The sequence below is a fragment of the Tenrec ecaudatus genome, chromosome 6 (genome assembly GCF_050624435.1).
Source record: "Tenrec ecaudatus isolate mTenEca1 chromosome 6, mTenEca1.hap1, whole genome shotgun sequence".
NCBI lineage: Eukaryota > Metazoa > Chordata > Mammalia > Afrosoricida > Tenrecidae > Tenrec > Tenrec ecaudatus.
The window spans coordinates 149,377,191-149,403,969 of NC_134535.1; the positions used below are offsets into that span (position 1 = coordinate 149,377,191).

Sequence of the window (26,779 nt, forward strand, 5' to 3'; positions counted from 1 at the left end):
TAGACTTGACCAACCAGAGTGCCCTTTGCAATGGAATGGTGTCTCTTCATAACATGTCCAAATTATAAAGTTTGGCCATTCTTGCTCCTAAGGAGCATGCTGGCTGTACTTCTTCCAAGACTGATTTGTTTGTTCATCTGATACTGTCAGTATTCTTCATCAGTGTATCGATTCTTCTTTATTCGTTGTCCAACTTTCACATCCATAGGAGGCCGTTGAAAATGCCATGGCGTGGGCCGGGCAACGTGGTATTCTTGTTCTTCAGCACTTTAAAGAGGTCTTGTGCAGCAGATTCGCCCCGTGCCATATGTTGTTTTCTTGACTGCGTCTTCCATCAGCATCCATGGTGGATCCAAGGCGGTTTAAAAATCCATGAGCACTGATTGTGGATACTAGGGAGTTTTAAATCAGTAACGATGTGTGTCGGGGTTGTAGTCTCCCAGCATCGTTATTCAATCTGTATGCTGAGCAAATAATCTGCGAAGTTGGACTATTGAAGAAGAAAGGATTGGGAGAAGACTCATTAGCAATATGCAGATGACATAATCTTACAGAAAATGAAGAAGGCACTTAAAGCACTTATCAATGAAAGGCAAAGACTACAGCTTTCAGTAGGGATTCCATTTCAACATAGAATTAAACTTCAGAACTGGACCAATAAACAACGTAAGTGGGGAAAAGATTGAAAATATCAAGGGTTTCCTTTTACTTGCTCTCACAATCAACGCCCATGAAAGCAGCAGTCAAGAAATCAATGTATGGCCTTAAGCAAATCTACAGACGGATGGACACAGTGGCTGCAGCAATGGGCTCCAGCACAGGTACAATCGTGAGGGTGGGGCAGGATCAGGCAGTGTCTCCTTCTGTTGTGCTGTGGTCGGAACCAACTCCGTGGTTCCCACAACGTGTGTATTCAAGGGCTAGAGTGTGAATTCAGAAGCCTAAAGAAAAGTGATGCATTTGAATTGTGGTGTTGAATATGGAAGTACAAACATCTATCCTGGAAGAAGTACAGCCTGAATGCTCCTTGGGAGTGAGGATGGTAAGACTTCATCTAACACACTTTGGACATATTATTCCATTTCTGGAAAAGGACATAAGGCAGAAGGGTCCTCCAAAATGAAGACCCTCCAGGAAATGGATGGACACTGGTCTCAACAACGACTCAAAACACTGCCAATCATTGGGAGGCAGGGGTAAGTGTTTTGCTGGTGCTGTGGGGCAAACACTGGGCTGCTAACCACAAAGTTGGTGATTCAAACCCACCAAACCACTCAGAGGGTGAAAGTTGAGGCTGCCAGCTCCCAGTAGGGTTTATATCCCTGGAAACCCTGTACAGGGTCATTGTCATTGAGAATAGACTCAGTAACTGTGACTGTGAATTTTGGACCCAGCATTATGTCCTTCTCTGGGAACTGCATGGGAGGCGATGGAAAATACCATGGCTTTGGGGTCAAGTCCCCCTTCGTCCTCAAAACAACATGTTGCTGTTTAACACTGTGAATCAGAACCAGTCCGGCGCACCTAAGAACAGCAGCCACAATGAGTGGAAGCCTACTTGGAAAGATGAGATTTGGACTCGGTTTAGAAGGTCAAGTGCTAGGGAACTTCCACAGAAAAGGGAAGACACTGCGGGCGTGGAGGCAGGTGGTTAGCAGGAGACTGGCTTTCAGTCCTGTGTGTGAGATGCAAGTATCCTGTTGCCAGTGGAGATTTCTTTGTGCCTAGGCCTCGAGCCAGCTGTACCTAGAAGATTATAAAGCCGGCCTGACAGCTGTATGTCTTCAACTCTCCAGATAGACCTTGATTATATAGTTAATAAGTGGTTTGGGTTTTTTAATTTTATTTTCTCTTTGGGAATAGCAATTATGTGAATCAGAATCTCTAAGTTTTCAGAAATATCATAGTAACAATGCTTTTTGTTCCATTTGAGGATAACCTCTGAAATAATTCGAAAAAAATGCCCTTGCATGACTCAATAGTTCTTTCTCTCCTATGAGGCTGATAACATTGACCTGCCCAAGAAAGTCCACGTTCCAGAAATCCCTGATGGATTAAATCACCACATTCTCAGATTATTCCCAACTATGATTCACCATTATCTGTTTCCTTTGATAAAGTCATTGCCAATTGCTTCAATATGTGACCCTGTTAACCAAAAGCAAGACCAAACCCACTAAATAAATCTTATCACAATACTTTGTCATCTATTCATACCACGGCTATGCTGATAAATGAGATTATAAAATACACTGATGACCCTTTTGTGGTTCCCTCATGTCATGGTGATCACTAGAAAGGTTTTAGCTTCTTTCAAATGAATGTGAATAGGAAATTGTAACACCGTGAGTTTCCTACTCAGATTCCTTCCAAGACACTGAGCCAATTCATAGCAGCCCTAGAGGACAAAATAGAGTGGCCCCAGGGAACTTCCAAGGCTGTCGTTACACAAGCTCACTGCCTCTGCTTCTTACTGCAGAGGGGTGGTGGGTGCAAACGACTAACCTTTGGTTAGCAGCCCAGCACTTTCAAGCAGCATGGACAGCCACATCTGGCCTCCTCTGGCTTCCCTACGGCCATGAGGCAGGGGTCAGGCTTGTCTCCAGACTCCATCCTTCTTGACTCTGACACCCATCTTTCCTCCCACACTACACCCATGCTGGGTTCAATAATTCATTGCAATCGCCGCACGGAACTCACAGACAATACCCACAATTTAAGGGACATGATTAGGGAGATAACAGGTGACCACACGTCAGGATCGCTAACCAGTAAGGACACAGTCAGTGGTCTGCAGAAATCCCTCTGCTCTGCTCTGCTCTGCTCTGCTCAGCCAGCAACCGAGTCCTGAGCCTCTCAGCCACGTGCTCTCTTGGTCTCTACCTTTGTGGATCAGGAAGCCTGCCTATCACTGTCACCCAGGCCCATAGTCTCCAGGCTGCTTCTCTTGCTTTGCCTCAGTCTCTGGCACCTCCAGTCTCAGCCTCCACCCCTTCTGACACAGATCTCAAATGCCCTCCTCCGTTGGTCCTGGGTTCGGTATCTGAGCCGGCTCTGATACAGAGGATTGACTTTGATGGGGGTAGGCTTTTTGCAATGGATATGATTTGGTTCACACTCTGTCCTAAAATCAGGTCTTAATCTCACCTTAACCTATCTATTAGCATAGCAGAGAACCCCCTCCAAAAATGGGAGTCTTGTCTCAGGTATAGAGTTCATATAACAGTGCATCACAAAAGGAATGAATCCCAAAGGGGCCATCTTACCTGACTGCACCTCGATGCTTCACCCCTGGTGGCATGGGGGCTCCTTTGGGCTATGGTACTTCTGATTAGTCCGAGTAACCAATAATCCCTATAAGTAGAGCATTTACTCCCGTGGGAAAAGTTCCAGACATTTTCTTTGCTTTCTTTTTATCATTTTATTGGGGGCTCATACAATTCATATCACAACCCATACATACATCCATTGTGTCAAGAACATATGTACATTTGTTGCCATCATCATTCTCAAAACAGTTGCCTTCTGCTTGAGCCCTTAATATCGGCTCCTCATTTTCCCCCTCCCTCCCCACTCCCCCCTACCTCATGAACACTTCATCATTCATAAATTATTATTATTTTGTCATATATTACACTGTCTCATGTCTCTCCCCGCCTTCTTGTCTGCTGTCCCTCCACCAGGGAGGAGGCTATATGTAGATCCTTGTAATCAGTTCTCCCTTTCTACCCCACATTCTCTCCACCCTCCAGGCATCGCCACTCTCAGATTCCCCGTGTTTCCAGTTGCTATCTGTACCTATGTACATCCTCTGGTCTAGCCAGATTTGTAAGGTAGGATTGGGATCATGAGAGTGGGGGTGAGGAAGCATTTAAGAACTAGAGGAAAGTTATATGTTTCATCGTTGCTACCCTGCACCCTAACTGGTGCATCTCCTCCCCACAACCCTTCAGTAAGGGGTGTCCAGTTGGCTACCATTGGGCTTTGAGTCTCCACTCTGTAATCACCCACATTTTCAATTATATGAGTTTTTTGTTCCTTGATGCTTGATACCTGATCCCTTTGACGGCTCGTGGTCACACAGACTGGTGTGCTTCTTCTATGTGGGCTTTGTTGCTTCTGAGCTAGATGGCCGCTTGTTTATCTTCGAGCCTCCAGCCATTTTCTCAGTAGAGCTGTGATCCTGGGGGAGCTGGCTCCTTTCAATGGAAAGGAGGGCTACCTTTCTTCTGTCTCCTAATACACTTATAATTGTGCAGAAGAAAAAAATACGTACCTTTTAGAAATGACTGAGTACGAGTTGGAGGCCTATTTATGAAATCCCCCCACCCCACCCCGCCCTGTGAAGAATGCTAGAGTTTAGGTGTAACTCACTCTAAGGACAGCCTAGGGGGGGCGAGCAGTGTAGGTTGTGCACGGGATTTACACCCTGCAGCCCTGGCTGAGTATGGGAGTAGTTCGCCAGCACCATCGACGTGCTTCTTCTCACTTAGAACTGTCCAGATCTGGTGCTTAGACTAGAGTGTGCTCTGTGACGAATGAACTCTTGATTGGGAAAGAAAACAACATCAAGGAAGTATTCTTTGAGAAGCTAGTTTCTCTTTTAAGGAGGAGCCGTGGTGGCGCACTGAACCACTAACAGGAGAGATGGCAGCGCAAAGCCCCCAGCCACTCAAGGGAGACAGGTGTGGGAGTCTGCCTCCCTAAAGGTTTGCAGCCTGGGGCAGTTCTGCCTCATCATAGGATTTCTGTGTGTCCACAAGGACCCCAGGGCAGTGGTTTGGGGAGGGGTCTATATTTTACATAGTAATCCAATAAACGCATACCATAAATATGTAAAACCAACCAAAATTTCAAGAAGCAATACTTTTCATGTTTACTCCATATTCTTATGTTGGTCATGCCCCATGGAATTGACACTGTGGCCCATTAATGAGCTATAATTTATGATTTGAAAACACCAAACTCTTGTGAGTGCTCTCTGGGCCCCAGTTGTCAACAATATCCTACTGGTGGCAGTGGGGGACTCATCCTGGGTGGGAGATGAGCAAGTCTTGAACTAAGAGGAAGAATTTTCTGCTCCAGACTTGGGGGGCCTTAGTCCTTGAGATGTGGGGACTTACCATGGCCATAGGATTATTGAAATGGATGCTGAAGCCGAGCTGAGGGCAGGCTCTTGTGAAATAATACCGCAGCCATGTGTGGCCATAGTTTCAGAGACCCCGTGGAGGTCAGGTGCACATCTCCCTACAAATCTGCCCAAGCCCCTTTGCAAGACAGCTTCACCAAAAGCCCGAGTGGCTATCATTTTCTTGAAGAAAGTAGCCTTAACTCCCTTATGAATGAGATAGTCTTCAGAAGAATCCTTGGAATGAATCAGAAAGGGAAAGAATCCTCCCATCCCTCAAGTTGACACTTGAGGGTGGTGTTACAGGGTATCTGTGTTAGCGTTCTCTAGAGAGACAAAACCAGAACGCTAATAATTTTATATATATTTATACAGATAGACATATAACAAAAGAAACAATAATTAGATTATATGGCAATACAAATGGCTCTCAGTGCAGCTCCCTCCCGTGAGACAGTTGTGAGACACTGGCAGTCCTTTAAGTCTTGAGAGCCACCGGGTAGTCCTCTGTAGAGCAATTCAGGCTGTCCGGGCACAGGCAGCAAACAGCAAGGCAGGTCACCAACCGTCAACCAGATGACAGGATCTGACAGTCCCCAGCTCAAGAGATGTAAATTCCAATGGTGTGGCGAAACAGGTCTTGAAGGAACCTCAAATTACAGCAACACAGTCCACGAGTTAGGTGTCCCGCAGGTAGTGTAGCTTGCAAATAGAGGCAAAGAACAAGAAAGGCCGATGATCAAAGAGACAAGAAAGGCGAGGGTCGCCAAGCCATTTATCTCTTCAATTAATCCCACATGTGTTTATCGGCCAGGTTGACACAATAAACTAACTACCTCAGTATATTAGTGCCGAGTTGACAAGGAGAAGGCTGGAAATCGTTCTCACAGCTCTTAACCCATGTCAACAATAGGGAGTGCTCCTGAGGGGAAGCAAGCACTTTGAAGAATGACTGTGGAAAACACAATGTTGTGGACTCCAGACATCCCCCATCTTGGTTGGCAGTACAAGAGGGCGCTCTTCCGACTACAGGTGCTTCATTACCACCAGGGCCTTCCTGGCAATGAGAGAAAAGATTCAAGGTCAAATCAACTAGAAGCTTCCATTGTTCACAGGACTAAACAGTGTAATGGATCAATTGAACATGGTTTTGCCGCTTACAGGTCTGTTGTTCTTTGACAGGGAATAGAGACATCACCAAGCTGACAAGTGTTTGATCACTGATCAGGGACAGTTTCCCCTGCACCTCGCCAAGGGACCAAACTCAGTGCCATTGAGTGAAGGAAATGAAGACAACTCTGTATTGGACTGGGAAGTCAGTGATGCTTTAATGTAGTGGCATTTTAATTGTGGCTCAGAAGATGTGTCTGCCAAAATGCAATGCAAGATTTGGACAGAAATATGCAAGATGTTGGAATGTGGCTTGCTTATTGCTGCTTTCTATAAGCTCCTATTTTTTAGAAAGGAAGGGAGAGAGGGGGTGAGGGGGAGAGACAAGGGAAGGAAGGAAGGAAGGAAGGAAAGAAGGAAGGAAGGAAGGAAGGAAGGAAGGAAGGAAGGAAGGAAGGAAAAGATGCTTAGGCAGAAAGTGATCCAGAGAAAGAAGATAGTATTTAGCCAAAAATGCATGTTAGCAAATCTAGTGAAGTCTGCGATTCAAGGTGTACGAGGTTTTAACAATCCAGAGTCTGATGTGGTCCCAAACATCAACCTGCCTTCTTCAAATCAGCAGAGGCCAAATTCACAAAAGAGACAACTAGGCCCTGAGAGAGACATGATCCTCCCTGCTAAACACAGAAATAGTCATTCCAGTCGTGTATGTGGTGCTATGGAGCCTGAGAACAGGGGGTAGAGTAATGTACCTCCCCACCTGTCATTGTTAGGCATTCCCCTGAGTCAGAAGCAGGGCCAACAAATACGGGCTAAGGGCTAGATCAAGCACAGCCATCAGAGGGCTAGTTCCAGACTGAAACATTCTATCAGGCTTTGGTGGCAAGCCCATGGTGTTGATGATGTTTCTCACACAGTCGGGCATATGCAAATTCACTTGGAGCAGGTGACTCGGTGACTCTGGGCATTTCCTATTCATCATTCTTGTTGAAAGAGAGTTCTGTATGACTCCCCACCTTAGACTTCCTACACCATTTTTTCCTTCTTTTTTTCATTGACCCAGGTCATGACACCTCCACCAGTGTGATAGTTATATAATTGTTTGTCAATTTGAGAGGATTACGAGTGAAGGGGTGGAGTCTAGCCTGTCAATAGGTCACAGCCAAGGAGACCTATGTGTGGGCATGATTTTCTCCTGAGGATTCTGGGAACTCCTGTATTCCTTCTTGGAGGTGAGAGTGAGTCTCTCTCTCTCTCCCTCTGGGAGACATTGCAGCTAACAAGATACATGGAACTACACTAGTGCCCTGAGCTAGAAGAGCCACGTGGAGACCCCTGCCAGTACGGAAATGCTTACACTACCACAAGACTCCCCCACCCACTGGCCCGTGATCTTCCTGCATTTGGCATCATTGCACGTGTTTCATGAGTCTGAAGAGGACTTTATAGTCAGACATATGGGCTAATATCGGATTTATGGACTTGGCCTGGTCTGGGATGTTTTATTAATGTCCAATTCCTGTAGAAAGCGCTTTTTTGTTTTATTTTTTTAATTTTATTAGGGGCTCATACAATTCTTATCACAATCCATACATATACATACATCAATTGTATAAAGCACATCCGTACATTCTTTGCCCTAATCATTTTCAAAGCATTTGCTCTCTACTTAAGCCCTTTGCATCAGGTCCTCTTTTTTCCCCCCTCGCTCCCCGTTCCCCCCTCCCTCATGAGCCCGCGATAATTTATAGATTGTTATTTTGTCATATCTTGCCCTATCCGGAGTCTCCCTTCCCCCGCTTCTCTGCCGTCCGTCTCCCAGGGAGGAGGTCACATGTGGATCCTTGTAACCGATTAGAAAGTGCTTTCTTATACACAGGTGAGTCTCTCTGCGATTTTGTTTCTCTAATCTACCAGGACTAGCACAACCAGAGGTGGGGAAGTGAAAAGTCCCACAAGTGGAGGACCACTTGCGGAAGCAGCCCTCCCTTGATCTCATTCCCTTTCACCACATTTGTACCATTGCCTGAAGCAAATGCTTGTGTCCTGACCCTCGGGTTCGACCCACAGCAAATGGCTTTCTGATGATTCTGAGGTGCCTGTGGTGCTGTGCAACAGGAAACCAGGATCCTGCCTTCTTCGCCACGGAATATCTTAGGAGCTTTGTGGAATTTCTTTTTCTAGATGAATTCCACCATTTAAAAAGAGAGTCAGCATGTTTGGAAACTACTATTCTCAGCAGAGGAAACAGATTTTCCAGAGCTGGTCCCAGGGTAACACAAACGGCTTGTGCTCAACTACAAACCTGAGCATTGACGGTGTGAAACTACCCTACGGTGCTGTGGAAGAAAGTCCTGAAGATCTACTTCCATAAAGATCGCAGCCAAGGGAGGGGGCCACTTCTACTCTGTCGCACACGGAGTCACCGTGGGTCGGAACCAGCTCAAAGGCAAAGGGTTTGTCTGGGGGTTTTAAGGGGCTGGGATGTAATGCTTTCTTAGAGATGCAAGGAGAGGACTGGATGAGGTAGAAGGATGAGGGCATCCCTCCAATGCGGAGGAGGGAGGGGTTGCTCACAGTAAGGTGAGTGGGAACTCACCTGCAGGGGTGAGGCTGCCCCCCACCCCCAGCATTTCTAGGGCATTCTGCACTGCCTCTCCAGACAGGGCAGGTGTGGCTAATTAACCCCAACACTGCCCTGGAAGCTCTAAACCATACTAGCAGGAGAAAACCACACTGAGAGAGAGGTGCTGCTTCCAACTTGAGGACTGATGGCTTGTTTGTTTTTTAAACATTTTATTGTTTAAACTCTTATCACAATCTTATCCCTTGTACAACTCCTTATCACAATTATTACATCCATCTGTTGTATGGAGCTCATTTGTCCATTTGTTGCCATGGACTGGTGGTTTGAGGCAGTCACGCACTGCAGCCCATAGTGCCTATACACCTGATCCAAGTGAATTTGCATATTTAATGAACCTCTAGCCTGAGGCTGGCAGCACCACTCGCAGAGGTCACTGTCAGCTCTGAAAAGAAAGAGAGCCGGGCCCAGCGCAAGCTGAGCCCTTCACAAAAGGATATTCAGCTGTTAAAGATGGAAATTATTGTGAGGCCCTTCAAGGGCAGCATATCTGGAACCGAGCACAGCCGGTGTGTTTCCCCCATTCCATTTGCACCAGATACGGATTCCTTGCCTCGCTCTATCCAAACAGTCAAGATGTTTGCAGGAGTGACGGCTGAAGAATATCTGTGCATAAATTACATGTTGCTATTTTTAATTTGAATTTGCATGTATCCATTCCCATCCCTGCCGACACTGGAGAAGGGGGGGAGGTGTGATGTCTATTGAACAATAATCCCCTGCTGAATAAGCATTGGGCTTGGTCCTGCTATATCGTTTCTGGGTGGCGCTTGCATTTTTACAGATCCTTAAAGACTGAGGGACTGCAAAACGCCGAAGCACTGCCATCAAGTCCTTGCCAACCCAGAGTGACCCTATAGGGCAGGGTAGACCTGCCCCTATGGATTTCTAAGACTGCAATTCTTTAAGGGAGCAGAAAGCCTCAACTTTCTCCCATGGAGTGGCTGGTGGTTTCAAACTGCTAGCCTTTTGGTTAGCCGCCCAACTTGTAGCCAAGAAAAGAGTCAAGGCTGTCTGCTTCCCTGAAGATTTACAGTCTCAGAGACTCTGTCCAGGGTTGCTATGTCCAGAATCGACTTCCCAGCAGTGGGTGCTTTCTGTGGTTTCGAGCTCCGATAATCAGGGATGTTGTGTTGGTTTCTTCAACACCATCCACGCATTAGCAATCTCTCTCAAATAGCAAGTGTGCAGTGAGCACTAAGTAAGTCCTGCGGATACGGAGGCCAAGGGAACAGGATCTGTCCTCCCAGTTGACACATGCGGCATGCAAGCTGGCCAAGTGCTAAGGGGAGGAGGTTGCTTTGAAAGTTGTGTCTGTCCCCAATCCTACCTTGCCTTGCGGACCTGGTTATACCAGAGGATGTACAGCGGTGCAGTGGGGATCTGGAGGCACAGGGAATCTAGGACAGACGAACCCCTCAACACCAGCGGTGGGAGTGGCGACACCAGGAGGGAAGGGGGTGTAGAAAGGGAGAACCGATCTCGGAGATCTATGTGTAACCTCCTCTCTGGGAGATGGGCAATGGGGAGGCGGGTGAAGGGAGACGCCGGGGAGTGTAAGATAAGATATAATAATTATTTATAAATTATCAAGGGACCAGGGGTGGGATCGGGCAGGGAGGGGATGGGGGAAAAAAGGGAAACCGAGCTGATTCCAGGAACCCAGGTGGAAGGTGAATTTTGAGAATGACGAGTGCAACGAATGTATAAGGGTGCTTTGCTCAATTGATGTATGTACAGACTGTGATAAGAGCCTTATGAGCCCCAATAAAAAGATTTTAAAATTAATTAATTAGTTAATTTTTAAAAAAAAAGAAAGTTGTGTCTGTGATCTCACTGAGCTGGGTGGACAAAGGCTTTAGCTTGAGTAGGGATTTTCACTTCCTCGTGGTGATGTTCACACTGATTTCCAGTGCTCAGATAGAAACGCTTTAATACTCCATGGAGGAGTCTTGAAATCCATTCAAGAGGTACAGAGGAGTCTATTGTGGATGACGCAGTGGCATGAGTTACCCACTGGGCTGCTCACTGTAAGGTCAGCATCCCCCACCCCCAGGAGAAGGTTGAGCCTAGCTGCTCTGTAATGATTACAGTCTCAGAAAACCTATGTAGGGTCACTATGAATTGGAATCGACTTGACAGCCATTTAAAGCTAAAATCCTTGGACAGTGCCGATGGTTAACACACTCAGCTGCTAACTGAAACGTTGGAAGTTCACGTCTACACAGAGGCTCCTTGACAAAAAGTCCTGTCAATCTACTTGTAAAAACAACTAGCAAAAAACAAACCCCAAACCCTAGCCATCAGAAAAGGCTTTCACGCAGAAAGAAATCCTCTTTGATGATGACCAGGGGTGGAAAGGCAAGGGAGGGTAAGCTACTAACGAGAGTAGACATGTTTGGCGAAAGGCAATTTAGAATAAGAGGAAGATCAGCGGCAAGGGAGGAGCGCAAGAGTTACAGGCAACAAGGTAAATACTATCCCATACCCAATCCTACAATAACAGCAATAACAATAATCTATGAGTGGGTATATAGACACACAAGATGAACAAGTGTAGAAAGGCCTATATATAGGTTTGATCGATAATGTTTCTATATGTGTATCACCTAACTATGCAAATGTACCTAGGAATACAGCTGAGCATTCAGGGCACAAAGTTATGAAAACTTGGCTATAACCACACATGTTAAGGGAATGAGTCACTGGGCCTGGGAACTCAACAGAACGTAGTGTCCAAAGACAATGTTCTGCATCCTACTGGGGTCTTCAAAGCTTGTGGGAGATCGCATCTCAGGTGCAGCTGTTGGTCTTACCCTGTCTGGAACAGTTAAGGAGAATCAAAGGTGCATGAAAACAATTCATCCAAAGGATTAAAGGACCACACAGACTTCAACCTTTATAATCCAGAGATCAGAAGAACTAGATGGTGCCCAGCCAGGGATCAGAAGAGAAGGTCCTGGATTGAGTGGGAGAAAAATGTAGATCAAAACTCAAAATGACAAGTTTTACTGGGTCGATAGAGACTGGTGGCAGTCACCACCCCACAACCACCCCCCAACACACATACCCAGAAACTCTTCAAGCCTGGAACTGAATTCACTCTCCACGTTACCACCCATCAGCCAACCCCCACTGCCTCAACTTTCAGCTTAACATTAAATACACAAAACTGCAAGGTGAACAATCACACCAGGGAAGCACCACTCTAGAATGATTAGCTACTTGAGACCAAAAGCGCAGCATTTGCTCAGAGATAAGGCTCCAAAGGCAAGACGGGGTGGGAAAGAGGGATGCATGGAAACTGGAACTCTAGAGAAGGAGTTGGCAGAGTGCTGTTACATTGTGGTGACTGCAATCAGTGGATTGTTGGATAGAAAATGAATTTGCTCTGCAAGCTTTCACCCAGAGCCAAATGAACTCATTTTCATGGAATCAATTCTGATTCATAACTGATCCTATAGATGGACTATACCTGTGCCTGTAGGTTTCAAAAGTTATAAATCTTTAGGGGAGCAGGAAGCCTCACCTGTCTCCAGTGGGGCAGCTGGTGGATGCAAATGGCTGATTGTGGTTAACAGTACAACTGGTAACGCACTGCTCATCCAAGATTCAGAGTCTACTAAGCTTTCACCCAAATCTCATTGAAATAGTTTTTTTGGTTGTTTTTTTTTTTAATTAGCCAATGCATTCCATGATGCTCACCTTCCCAACACGATCACTGAAGACAAAGTGGGTGCATAAGCAAATGTGGTGAAGAAAGCTGGTGGTGCCCAGCTAGCAAATGATATAGCATCTGGGATCTTAAAGGCTTAAAGATAAACAAGTGGCCATTTAACTCAGAAGCCACAAAGCCCACATGGAAGAAGCACAGCAGCCTATGTGACCATGAGGTGTCGATAGGAACAGGTATCAGGCATCAAAGATTCAGAACAAAAATTCATATCATTGGGAATGAGGAGTGAGGAACAAAAACCCAAAGCCCATCAGTAGGCAACCGGACATCCCTTTACAGAAGGGTCTCGGGGAGGAGACAAGCCAGTCAGAGTGCAGTATGACACCGATAAAGCACACAACTTTCCTCTAGTTCTTTAATGCTTCCTCCCCCACCTCACGCCACTATCATGACCCCAATTCTACCTTACAAATCTGGCTAGACCAGATTATCTGTACACAGGTACAGATAAGAGCTGTAACCTAAGGAATCCAGGATAGATAAACCCCTCAGGACCAATATAGAGAGTAGTCATACCAGGAGGGCAACAGGAAAGTGGGGATAGATGGGAGGAACCAATCACAATGATCTACCTATAACCCCCTCCCAGGGGTATGGAGACAACAGAAAAGTGGGTGAAGGGAGACATCGGTCAGTATTAAACATGAAAATAATAATAATTTATAAATTATCAAGGGCTCATGAGGGAGGGAGTGTGGGGGGGAAGCAAAAATGAGAAGCTGATACCCAGGGCTCACATATAAAATGTTTTGAAAATGATGATGGCAACAAAAGTGTTTGACCCAATGGATGGATGGATGGATGGATTGTGATAAGAGTTGTACGAGCCCCCAATAAAATGATTTTTTTTAATAAATTAAATTTTTTTTAATGAAGCAATGATGAAAACTTTATGGAGTACATTTCCACTCTGACACACCTGGGGTTCACATTAATCAGAGTCTACTCAACAGCAGAGGAGAGTGTTTAGACTTTAGACCCCCCCCCCACCCCCAGCAGCTCCTGGTAATCTGCTTCTGTGGAAATGACCGTGGAGAAAACCCTCAGGGCAGTTCTCCTGTTTCACATCAGGGTCACCATGGAGCAAAGCCAACTCACACAACCTAACGGCACTCCTTGGCAACTGTTGGTTGTCCTTGGCAACTGTTGGTTGCCCGCGGGGTTTTGTTGGGGTTTTTTTGGGGGGATGTGTGTGTATTATTTTAAACTAAATGGGCGACGAAAGAGCAACCATTTCCCTCCACTATAAGAGCCTAATTAGTTTCCTAGGGCTGCTATAGAAATGGGATAGCACCTAAGAACAGAACTCTATTGTCTCCTTGTGCTGATGGGTAGGTGTCTGATACAGGGTTTCGTCCTGTTGCTAAGGAGTCTTGCGAAGATTACCTATTGGGCTGCTGCCGAGAAAGTCAACAGTTTGACTCCACTCACCATTCAGCAGGGGGAAAATGAGACTGTCTCTTCCTGTACAGATTGAAGTCTCGGAAACCCCAGACACCAGTTCTCTTCTGCCCTCGGGTCATTTTGAGACCCAACGGACTTGAGAGCAGTAGGTGTGGTTGTACGTCCTGTACCTGCCACCTGGGGGTTCCGAGGGAGAACCTGGTTCTTGCCCCTCTTGGTTTCTGAGGATGACTAGGGGCCCTTGGTGTTCCTTGCCTACCAGCCTTCCTCCCTGACTCTCTGTGTCCCCACTCTGTTATCAGAACACCGCCAGCATTGCATTAGGACCCATCCTACCCCAGGGTGAGCTCAAGCGCACTGATCACATCTTCAAAGACTCTGTTTCCGAAGTCACGCTCACAGATACCAGAGGCTAGGACTTCCGCACATCTTTTGCTCTTGTTATCTATCTATCTATCTATCTATCTATCTATCTATCTATCTATCTATCTATCTATCTATTTTTGAAGGGCACAGTTCCGCCTATAACAGGGAGGAAGGAAGGGTAGTATTCTCTGAGGGACCTGGGCTCAGAGAAGAGTGCTGAAAGTAGGGTGAGCCCCAAGCAGGCGTAGCTGTGCCCTATCGCTTGCTTGTCATCGGCGGGTGCTGTGGAAGCCAGTTCTGACGCAAAGGGACCCCGAGTGGCAGAGCAGAGTTGTGCCCGTATGATTTCCCCAGCTGTCATCTTGACCAGCGCGGGACACCAAGACTTTTCTGCCATGGCGTTTCTGGGGAGGTTCGAACTGCCAACCTTCCAGGTAGTCGCCAGGATCTCAACCATTGCTCCTTTATAGATGGCTTATTCAGATGGCATCTTAGACCTAGTTCGGCCCATTGGATCTCTCATAAGAATTTCAAAGCAACTGAGAATGAAGGCCCACAGTTTAGTCAACATCTGCCTCAAGAAACTCATTGATATGATTTCATCTCTCTCCCAGTGAATCTTTCCTCCAGAAATGCTCAGCCTTTGAGAAGTGTCTATTGTGGAAGCAGGGTTACAAAATTAGAATTAGGAAAATACATTTCTTTGCCACGTTGGCTTTTTCCTTTTATTCACATATTCACTAAGGGGGTGTTCCATTTTTCTCTTGCCTGATGTTTGCGTGTTTCCTTAGGCTCAGCCGTTCACATGTGTGAGAAAGAACTGAAATGGAACGACTATCAATTGTTCACGTTAGTCCTCAGCTGTCACCCCTAGCGCATTACAACTCTGTGAGCTGCCGTCGTCGAGCTCAGGAGCATTTGCTCTGGAGAGTTCTCACTGGCACTGTGATTGACAAAGAAAGGGAGGAGTGAGCTGAGTTATCAGCATGACAGGTAATTTAGAAAAATTGTTGATGAAAGTAAACTTTCTTTCCTAATTTCTAATTACTCTCTACACAAAAGATGTCTTGCACAAACATGAAGAACACCCTCTATCTTGTCAAAGAGAGTGGATGAGAAAGAAGAGTATGGAGTTCCTGGACGCTGGGGCTGAGACGCTGGTCTCCCCTTCCTGGGAGCTTACAGAAGGAGACACGTCTCCCAGACGTGAGGTGCATGATGAAGCAGAACCCTGGGTTTTAAAAGGATGAAAGTTGCCATTTAAATGTCCTACTTACTTTCACCACTAGAGGCAGAGACCCGACGTACCTCATTTACTTGGGGAAGAATCGTTTCTTTTTATGCTGAACAAATGTCAGGTGGAGTAGGTACCTGGGAGAAAGGTCTAGTAGGACCTTTGATCTTTGCTTTGGCAAGGTTGTCTTCTAGGCAAGTGACCCAATCTATTAGGATGTTATGGGGAATAATTTGGGGAGTGGAGACCCACATCCTAGTCACTTCTCTGCATATCAAAAGTGTAAAATAGGTAGAAGAGGCTACAAGACTCCCTGAAAGGACCGTGAGAATGGACTTGGACTGTTCTGGGTCAGGAAGGGAACCAGGTTCTGGCCCTGATGTGGCTGGCTGAACTTCTTCTGGGGACTGCTGCCCCTCTTCCCCCCCTCCCCCCCCACATACACCCAGGAAGGAGTTCTCAGGGAGAGGCCTACGTGCAGACCCTCCCCATCAACAGCAGTAGTGATGAGTAGATTTCCTCATGGCAACTGTCTCACCGGGCTCTGCCGTGGGGTCACTGAAACTAGACAGGTTCTGTTATAACCCTTCTCCAGCTTCCAGGTCTGACCCCCTTGGGGATCATAGTTAGGAGGAGGCAAGCCCAGGCCTTGAGAGTTCTAGCCATCATGGAGGGTGGAGGAGAGCTTGGAGGGGGCTTAAGTTACATAGACTTGCTCCTACAATGCAGGTTACCAGGCAATGGGAGGTTGAACCTGGACATATTATGGGGTGGAGAGCATTACCTCGAAATGCTGAGTTGAAACAAGTCTCTGAGACTCCAGAGAGCTAAGAGATGTCATTCTGTCAGGGACAGAATCCTACAGTCAGAAATCCAGGATGGTAGGCATGGGAACGGCAGCCTCTGGCTCAAGTTAAGTGTGCTCTCTTTGTAAGCATAAAGCCAGGGGGCGAAGCAGAGCTAATGTTCCCCACTCTTGATGCCAACTGGAAACAGAAATTGAGCCTGCCCAGGTTGATGCCCTCAGACATTTGTATTCGGCCCACCTCACCCCCAGCAGTTCTCTCTGTCCATGCTGGCACACATGATGCTGGGTCTTCAGAGACCATCCGAGGGCTCCTCTATGACCTCATAGGGCCCATGTACAGTCACTTGTGGAGCAACTGTCCTGGAGGAACTGAGGACACAAGAGCCCAGGAGAAAAAGTGCATCTGCTTGGCACTGCCCAGGTGCCTACGGTACAGACAGCCAAAGACCTAGATGCTTACTAAAGGCCCAGTGGTGTTTCTCAGCCCTGTCCTGTCCGAAACCTAGGTTGAGAATCGAGAACAGTGGGGAACCAATCTAGGCCAGATTAGAAGGAAGGCAGCAATATCAAATTCAGAGATCCAGGACCAAAGCCAGGTGCAAGGTGCCAGGCAAGGGTCAGCTAAGACACAGCAGTTTGGAGCCAGGAATTAAAGGAGTCTGACTGAATAGTCCAGATTCCAGGCATAAGATCAGAGGTGGCGTCTGGTTAGAAATAAAGAATGCTTGGGCAGAATGCAAGATGACAGAGCTGACTGGTCTGCCACTTGTACCCCACTCTAATCTTATAACTGATTGGCTGCTTGTAGTAGATCCAATTATGGAAATGATTACATGGTATTAGGTCAAATCATGGGGGATCACTGGGCCTTACTACCAAATCCTGAGAATCCTGGCCCAGCCAAGTTGACACAAAACCTAACCATTTTAAAAAAAACCTATAAGGTGATTTTGAAAAAACGGGAGAGGAAGAAAAGTGAGAAGAAAGGGACTGATGTGAAGTAATGGGGTATGAAACATTCGATCCAAAAGTGACTGCTAAACTCATAGCTGGAGGGAAATTTTAGCTTGACTCTTATAGCCCAAAGGGCTCGTCTTCTGTGTTCTAAAGATCCCAAACAAATCAGGAGCAGAGAGCCACACCCCAATTCCTTCTCAGCAATAGTTAAAGCCAATGTAGTGATAATAAACAAAAGCTCAAATGTACCACCCAATTAACAATATATGGACACTTGTGTGTCATCATCAAAGGTTCATCTTAATGTTAAATTTTTTAAAGCTGACTTCCTTTAATGCTGCATATCTCCTGCAGATACACACACACACACACACACACAGAGGGAAAAGGAAAGAACAGTTGTAGAATCATTGTGTCAAATGTCCACACTGCTTAAAAATCAACAGCTTTCCACAGCATCTACTTATATTGGAAGCAGGCTACATAACCAATTGCATCAGGGCTGTGACCTGAGCAAGGAGGTTACTTCCTACCTGGATCTTCTCACAACTGCTTGGATGCTCAAAGAAAATCCCATTATGGAAGCGATTACATTGTGTTAGGTCACTACATGGGGAATTACTGGGTTTTAACTGCCAAACCACTGGCCCAAACAAGTTCAATGTTTACTTGAATTTTATCTTCACACCCAATTGTCTCACCAATCATCTCCAAACATCATAGCTTTCACAGGCAGATCCACAGGGGCCTGGTGGAGGCTTGAACAACACACTGCAGATGATGGAATGTGGAAGTATAGTCACCTTCAAGCTTTGTGCAGCTGGACATTTGGAAAGTAGTTCATTTTATCACATGATCTGCCTATTTTCCCAACAATAAGTGTAATTTTCAAAGAACTTGCTAAAGGGTTGAATGTGTCTTGAATTATTATAGCTCCCACCACCACCACCCGACACATATACAAAAATCCTGGAATTGTGCTTGATCTTTAAAAGATGCTGCCATATGTTTCCTTGTCTCAAATAAGTGATTTTAGAAAAACTAAGTGCAAGTTAAGCTCAGGATGACACTGGTGATGGAAAAGGCAGCATAGATTATGGGGGGAGTTGGCACAATGTGACCAAGGTAAGTGAAGATCTTGGGAGATTGGCACAAATAAAGAACAATTAGGGTAAATATTATGTATAATTTCACAGCAACATCAAAATATGTGTATGGTTACAGAGGTGCGTATGTTATGTTTTATGTGTATAGGGAGGCATATGTATGTATATGTGTGTGTATATATATATATTCCCTTGGGTGTGTTACGTATATATTCATGTACAGTATATAATAAATCCCATAGGAAACCCAGTTACAGAGACTTCATAGACATAGTCAAAGTCTCAAGGGGTTGGTTTACTGGAACAAAAGGCTTGGGAAGGCTTGGGACAATAATCTTTAACTTGAAACTGAAGGCATCCTCAGAAGTCACCTTTCATCCCAGAAGAGATGATGGGTAGAGGAGCCATCTTAATGGACTACATCTCAGAGTAGAACTGCCCCCTAGTTTCCAAGACTAAATTATTACAGAAGCAGACTGCCATAGCGTTACCCCTACTGAGGAGCTGTTGGGATCAAACTGCTCATGTTCTGACTAGCAACCAAGTGCTTGACCACCAAGCCTCCATGGCTCCTCTGGAAATGCTGACTCCTCGTGGGAAAGATAACCAATGTCATAGAACAGTACGCACAAAACCGTTCAATGGCAACCAACTTGTTGCGTAGACCATCTAAACACCGGGGGGGTGGGGGGGGAGGGGGATGTTTTTAGTTTCTTATCATGGCTATGGGAACTCTGTTGCTGTAGTGGGCTAAGCAAAAGCTCAGCAGTTCAAAACCCTAGCACTCCTTGGGAGAAAGAGAAAGATGAGGCTTTCTACTTCTATGAAGTGTTCGTCTCAGAAATTCACAGAAGCAGTTCCACCCTGGCCGGTAGGGTCAGTCTGGGTTGTTGTTGTTATCATGGTTTTGCTGGCTTTGTGAGGGGAGTTTGGGAGCTCTGTGTTTCTTCCCACATTGAATTGTTCCAGAATTATTTGTCCCATGAATTTAAAGTACACTTCACTCAAAAACCCTTTTGGAGATGACATATTGGAGGAAAATACTCTTGCTCAACATTTCGCATTTGTTTTTCATGAAAATTCATATATTTATGGTTTTATAACTTTTCTTGAATCGATTGCCATCGTTTATATATTCTTAAAATTTTCCATCTTCTTTAAAAAGAAACATGACTGTAGGTGTTATGCAATCAGATTTACTGATTGGGGAAATTTTGAGTTGTACAAAGAATTCACTTAAACCTTAGACTTTCCGGTGTCATCCTCCTGGGCAGAGCCTGCCAGTGCTCAACTGATGCCCATCCTAGTGTCTGCTCCCTTAGGCCCTCGTTTTTCTTTAACTCTTGCCCCACCTTGCACGTCTGTTCGAGCCCTGCTGGCCGCAGTGCATTCTGGGCCACCATCTGAATCTCAGCCCTCAGTTCAGACATCAGATCGCTAGTTTTTCTGGCTAGAGGATCCTTCACCTCTACAATACAAAGACCCCAAGCTGACCAGCCTCTCAGGGTCAATTCCCGTCCTGTTGTTGATCGTTGCCAGGGAGCAGGGCAACCCACACTCCATGGGGTTTTCTTGCTTGTAGTCTTTACAGAGGAGCCCTGGTGGCGTAGTGGTTACATGTTGGGTTGCTAACCACAAGGCCAGCAGTTAGAAACCCCCAGCCCCTCCAAGAGAGACACGGTTTTCGACTCCCATAAAGAGTTACAGTCTCTGCCATTCACAGGGCAGTTTTACCCTGTCCTGGAGGGTCACCACGAGGCGGCATCAACTCGGTGGCAGTGGGTTCCGTTTCGGTTTCATCTTTATGGAAGTAGTTCACCAGGCCTTTCTTCCACAGAATGACTGCAGGAGTTAACGGCCAACTTTCAGCATAGCAAGTGTGCTGCAGATGGCAAGCAGCCTGTGCCACTGAGGCGAATCTGAATCCACATTTACACTGGCCCTCTCACTCTGCCCGGGGTCTTCCCAGCAGCATCTACTGCAATTGCATGGTTTGTGCCAGTGCAAACTCCAGCTCCTGGAGGTCCCATCGAGTCTGTGTCTCCCCCGGACACCCTGGGATATTTGCATCTCTGAAATCTAGCGGTTGGCTTAGTGTTAAAATCTCGGTTTTGCCACTTTATTCATGGTGTCACTGGGCCCTTTTGTATGCCAGGACCATCACTGGGCACTTTTGTATGCCAGGCACTGTGCTCTGAATCGGGCAATTAAAAGCCTCTTGTTTATTGGCTGAGCGGGACCTTGAGTTTCTTGGGTGGGAAAGGACAGGAAAGTCCAGAGCTACTTGAGAATGTGCTGGTCGACTTGAAGGGTTGGGCAGGAAAAGGAGATGGTCTCACAGGTGACAAGGAAGCCACAGGATGATCTGATTTGTGGAATCTCTGGGCTGGGTATCAGTCAGGTCTCAGTGCAGGACTCCCTGGGCGATGTAGCAGATTAATATTCTCGACTGTTAATTGCAACTTCGCAGGAACTCGTCCACTGAGAGGTGCCTTGGAGGGGAGGCCTGGGGATCTACTGCTGAAGAATCAGGCACTGGACAACCCTATCAAGCACAGTACTAAGTTGATACACCTGGGGCCGCTGAGAGTTGGAATTCACAGGAGAGCAACTGGTTTTGAGGTCTTCAGGCAGCTCCTGAAGCCTAGGCCTGCCTTCCTACAGTTGTTCCAGGGAGATGTGTGTGGACAGGAGGCAGCCAGTGCATGCTCAAGGAACAAGAACAGAGCTAAGTCGTCTCAACAACACTCCCACCCTGAGCTCACGGAGTCTCCTCCTCCTCCCCACTCAGCCAATTCTGCCAGAAACTAAAAATAAAATTCGGGCCAGAAGAGCATTAAAGAGTAGAACCTCCCAGGGAGGAGCCACGGCCTCAGATCCAGTCTGTGGAAAAGGTGTCCTGAGGTACAATGGGATGGACTCGTGTAACTAGTTCATTCAATGACCCAGATGAACGCTCACATCCTGCTTACTCCATCCGCACAGTCAGAGCCTGACTTTAAGGATGGTGTTCACCGAGTACACTGCTCACCTTTGACTGCGCCTCAGCCTTTTCCTTAGCCTCTGATGCCTTTTTCTTCCATCTCTCCTTCCTCAATTGAATGAACCACCATCTTCCTGCCTCTCCAGTTCAAATTCTGAAAATGAAAAAGATTCTGATTTTCTCTTTTTGTTTTCAAATGGATTCATGTATTAAAAATGCAGACGAATGGTTCTGCGCTCAAATATCATTGTGGTTCCCTGCTGACTTCCACAGAACATAACTCATTGTCACGGACTCTTCCCAATGGCATTCTGGACCAAAAGAAAAAGGTCCACAGAGAGGGTGACCGAGACCGAATTCCTGCAGACACTGGTGATGAATACTTGTTAGAAAATGAAGTTTGGCATTTACAATTATGCCAACATTCACAGAAGCCGAGTATCAGAGGCAAATGGGTGCAATATGAACACAAGAAATCGTTTCACTTTTCCCAATTAATGTTATATAGTCAGACAGTCACCAGGGATGGGGGTGAACAACTTGTTCTTAACACGCAGAATGGCTCGGTCCAATCATGCAGGGAGTTTGGCATAGCTTTCTGGGTCTATTCATTTGCAGGTAGGACGAGTAACTAGAACCAGGCTCTTATCATAAATCCTCGTGGGATGCCACATCTTCAGATGTTAGCCCCTTTCTGTCAGATCCGTGGAGTGCCTCGCAGTAGGCCACATAGATAAGAAAGTTCCGAATGGAGGAGACCAGGTCTTCACTTGTCTTCCGTTTCATTTCCTCGGGTCCAACTTCAGCACGAGGCCCTGGGTCTGAAAGCTCATGGCTCAGCTTCAGCGACTCCAGCCCACGTGCTGTGGTCTACTGGCTATGTATGGCCTGTGGAGCAGACCTGGTACCTGGCAGAAGGTACCTACATGGAGGCCAGCCTGGCCTGTCTGCGTTGGGTAGAATGCAGGAATTCTGCAAGTAGCAGTCGTTCTAAATATAAAGGCCTTAAACACTAGGAAGTTATTTTTCGCACACTGCAAGAAACCTGCAGGTGGGAGATGCAAGAGCTCAGTAGCTTTGTGATGACAGCAAGGACCAGGACCTTCACCTTTTCCCCTCTGGGGCTGGACCCCAATTGTAGCAGTTCCAGGAATGCCATCTGGAGATGTCTTTGCTGGCCTCCAAAACATGCTTTTATGGCTCGTTGTCAGAACCGAGTTCCCAGGCCCACCACTCACTCACTGCAAGAGGCTGGGGGCATCAGGAGTAGATGTTTGCAATGGTCTTAGATGGAGCCTGGTTGGATAGGAGGATAAGCAGCTGGCTGTTCACAAAAATGTCTGTGCTGTGTTGGGTAGCATGATAGGGACAGGGTTGTCCCTCCCCATGCCTGAAGGGCCCCATAGAGGAGGTTGGAAGAGAATCAGTTGAGACTTAGCCAGCCATAAAGACTAACTGAGCATGCTCCAATTCAGAGACCCCCTAGGCCAGGTGAGTGATATCCCACCATCAAGATTTTATCTATTTTTAACCATCAATATTTTAAATATACCTGGTATAATTTGATCTTTGGTCAATTGACCTCTGTCTTGACTCGACCTGAATTTGTAGTCATTAGGAATTGGAATGGACCTGACCATGGATGTGGGTAGCTTAATGATTTAGAATAAGTTTATTTCTCTTAGGAGCACGCCCCACTGATGAAGATGACTTACTTGGGTTCTTGAAACACAATGCTTTCACTTAGCTTGTTTTGTAAATCTGGACTTCGAAGAGATAAGTCTTCTTTAATAGAGTGTGACCAGAAGAGCAGAATGACTGTGAATTAAATAGAAGAAGGTTTTTCATGTAGGAGTCGGACTGGCCTGAGTGGGGCACCGGTGCAGTGACCGCTGTCAGCTCTTGACTCTGCATCTTTTGGGCCTGCAGTGTGGACAGGTCAGCCAGATCTGCGGACTAAGGGCTATACATTCAAATGAAAAGTTCAGGGCTGTGGTAGTTACATAATCTCAAGGTCAACTTGATAAATAAATGCAGGGGTGGAATCTAGCCTGTCAATCAGGTAGCAAGCAGCCTGATGATGAATCCTTTGGGGCGTGACCTCATGAGGATCCTGGGAACTTCCTGTCTTTCTCCATGGAGGCTTGCCCCCCACTCTCTCTCTCTGCTTCACCTTCCTGTTGAAGAGCCACACTTGGAGAGCTGGAGGAGCCATGAGGAGACCCGCGCCAGCACTGAGATGCTTCCACCACCATTGGATCCACAAGGCTTTGTGTCCACCGGCATGTCATATTCTTGCATTCAGCATCATTGCATGTGACTGCGTGAGCCTGAAGAGGGATTTATGGACTAATATCGGACTTATGGGCTAATATCAGACCTATGGACTTGATCTGGACTGGGCTGGGATGTTTTCTCAATATTCAATTGCTCTTTGATATGAGTGCCTGCATTTGTCTCTCTAATCAACCTGGCCTAACCCAAGGGCCTAATTCACCTTAAGTTATTGTAGATGTTAGCTGTTGAGTTGACCTTAATTCATGGTAATTCCAGATACACCTTGTCCTCACATAGTAACTATCTTGTTGTTGTTGTTTTTTAACATTTTACACTTATGACAATATTGAAAGGATTCTCGGGCTGTTCCCATGATGTCTGGGCCCCATGTGGGGCCATGTCAGGCCCAGGCTCAGGGGCATGCTCCACAGATCACCATAAGCGCTGAATTGGAGGTGTCAACACGACACCTAATAAATTCAAAAGAGCTACAGGGGCAACATGGCTACTTTCTATGCATTGAAAGTTGTCAAGGCAATATTAATGACAATAGCCAAGTCAAAAAATCCAAGCTATGGCAAACATTTTGAATCCAGACTTAGTAGGTTAAGCTGCCCAACCACTACTGGGGGAAGGTACGAGAGGGGTTGGGTGACACACCCGGAAGACAGAGCAAAAAGGGACGTCTGCTTCTGTAGGGAGATAAAACCAGTCCTGTGCTCACTTTAAGGCAGCAGAACTGTTAGGGGGAATCTGTGGGACTGACGTTTAACGCGGGATCGTGTGCTTGGACTTTATCTCTAACTTGCCAAAGCGGTGCTTTCCTACTGTGGAATATTAGCTTTCCAGATTCCCTCTGTTGTAAGTTAGGGAATATGGTCCTATTCCTATTTCCCTCAGTGTTAGTTCCCCTCAACCCATGTCTTTAAAACATTAGGTTTTTGGTGTGTGTGTGCATGATTTTTTATGTTTACAAACTAAAAGGGCTGTATCTTTTCTTACGATTTTCAACGATGTTCTTTCAAATCTCGCTTCCCTCATCCTTAGTGACTTCTGGGACAGATTTCCGTCCCTTTGGGTATCAGAAAGTCAAGTTCAGTCAAATCTTCAGTCTCTTGTTCAAGGCCACGTCCAGACCCACCCCTGGGTTCTGGCACTTCCTGTGCCTCCTAAGGGGCCTTTCATTACCACGGTGCTACTGGCTCTGACAGCCACATCTTGGCAAGCCTCCAGCCTCCAGCTCTGGAGTGGGATGTCCATCTGTCAGTCTTCTCGTCTTCCAGACACTCCCACTCCATCAGAAGTTCCCTTGAAACCCACTCATCTGGCTTCAGGAGAAGGAAAAGAGGAGCTGTCACGTTGAACACTGCATCCTAGCTGTCCCCTCACTTGTGGATGTCCGCCTCGATGTGAACTGCAGCGCCGGAAGAACACTGGTCACAAGACTGGCTCTGCTACGTCTTAGCTGCTCTGTACAATCTGATGGGTTAGCTACTCTGACACTCGGTTTGGGGGCTGCTGCTCCTGCTCCTCTTCTTAGACAATGGGAAACGCCCCAGTCACATCCTGTTACTTAATACTCTTGCACATACTTCCCTGGGAGCATGGGATGGCATGATCCAGAAGGTACACTTTCTATTTTGATGAAAACGTGTGGCTGCCCGGTCCGTTCCAGCTCACAGCACCACCGGACAGAGAGTTTCCCATCTGTACAGAAACAGGTTGCCGCTCACTCGTCTCTGGCAGGGCTGCCAGGGACTGCTGTCTGCCACCTTTTGTTTAGCACTCAGTGTTCATCACTGTGTCACCAGGGCTCTTTTGTATATTTTGTAGATTTGTCAAATTGTTCTCCAGAGAGAGCCCTGAAATAGCACTTACTTCCACCAACAGCGCAGGAGAGTATGCATTTCCCTACATCCCATCTGCACTAGTTGGATGGCTTTCAAACTTGATTGGAACGACCAACTCCCTTGATCAATTGGGAAATGAATGATTGCAGATGCGGTCAAGTTAAACTATCACACCTTATCATTTGATCTTCCTCCTTGAGTCATTTAAAATTTAGTCTAGTTTTTAATACGTTCTGCTTTCTTTGGAGTGACGTCTTTGTTTTACTTTATTGTTGTTAGGTTGTGGTGGTTTTGTAATAGTGTTTTTCTATACATGGGACCCAGGATGGGTAAGTCTGTGGAGACCATAACTGGATCAATGGTTCCTTAGAGGCATGGAAGGGGAGACTGCAGTGGAAGTGGGGTGCTAATAACGGTGAGTATGAAAAACTTCTAAAACTGATGGTGGTGATGACTGTACACCTCTTCTTGATGTGGCTGAACGATAGCATTGGATGATATGTGAATTATGTGCCAAGAGAACTGTTATGTGCCTGTTGTTACAAGACAAACAGGCAAAAGGAACTCACCACCCCGGGCGTTGCAACATGGCACCCATCACGCCTTTCGGCTGGGAGAGAGAGAGGGCGAAGAAAATCCGTGTGCTTGTGACCAGATGCGAAGGAGTCTGCTTTCTTTGCATTTTGACCCCAGAATGAGACGTCATTGCCGGGTCTTGCATCCTGAAACTAAACTTTGGTGGGGGAGCTAGAGTGAGTGCCAAACCGCCGACTGTGGTGAAACCGAGAATCCCCCATCTCATCATCAGTGGTGGCAATTAGCTTCAGAGATGGTGTGGGCACCAAGAGAGCAGAATGCTGTCTCCGCACTATTATTCTTATTTACCTAAATAAGGGTACCCTTTACAAAAAATAGGTGTCCAGACTGGCTTGATACAGTATCTGTTACACTCTACAAGCACCTGGCTCCTGTAACTGCCCATTTGTGGGATCTTGTCCCGTTTCTATCAACTGACAATATTGAATCCCCCTGTGTCCCTTCCTCTGTACTAAAGGATCGGCAGTATCTGCAAGAGAAACTTGTATTTCTTCTTTGAGTGCTCTTATTTTCTCCCTACTGTGTCTTCTCTTGCAGGAGAAGGATATGGTGTTCTGCCCCTGTAACCACAGGGGCAGT

The 26,779-nt window shown here is 46.4% G+C and overlaps 1 long non-coding RNA gene across 1 annotated transcript in view; it reads right to left on the reverse strand.

Moving 5' to 3' along the window:
- Positions 1-3,603: 3,603 nt before the first annotated feature.
- LOC142451292 (uncharacterized) overlaps positions 3,604-26,779 on the reverse strand; it is a 36,160-nt gene continuing 12,984 nt past the window's right edge. Inside the window, exons 2-3 of the long non-coding RNA XR_012784979.1 lie at positions 21,525-21,630; positions 3,604-6,185 (exon numbers count right to left, since the gene is read on the reverse strand). This is a non-coding gene — a long non-coding RNA (uncharacterized LOC142451292). The remainder of the gene's footprint in view (positions 6,186-21,524; positions 21,631-26,779) is intronic.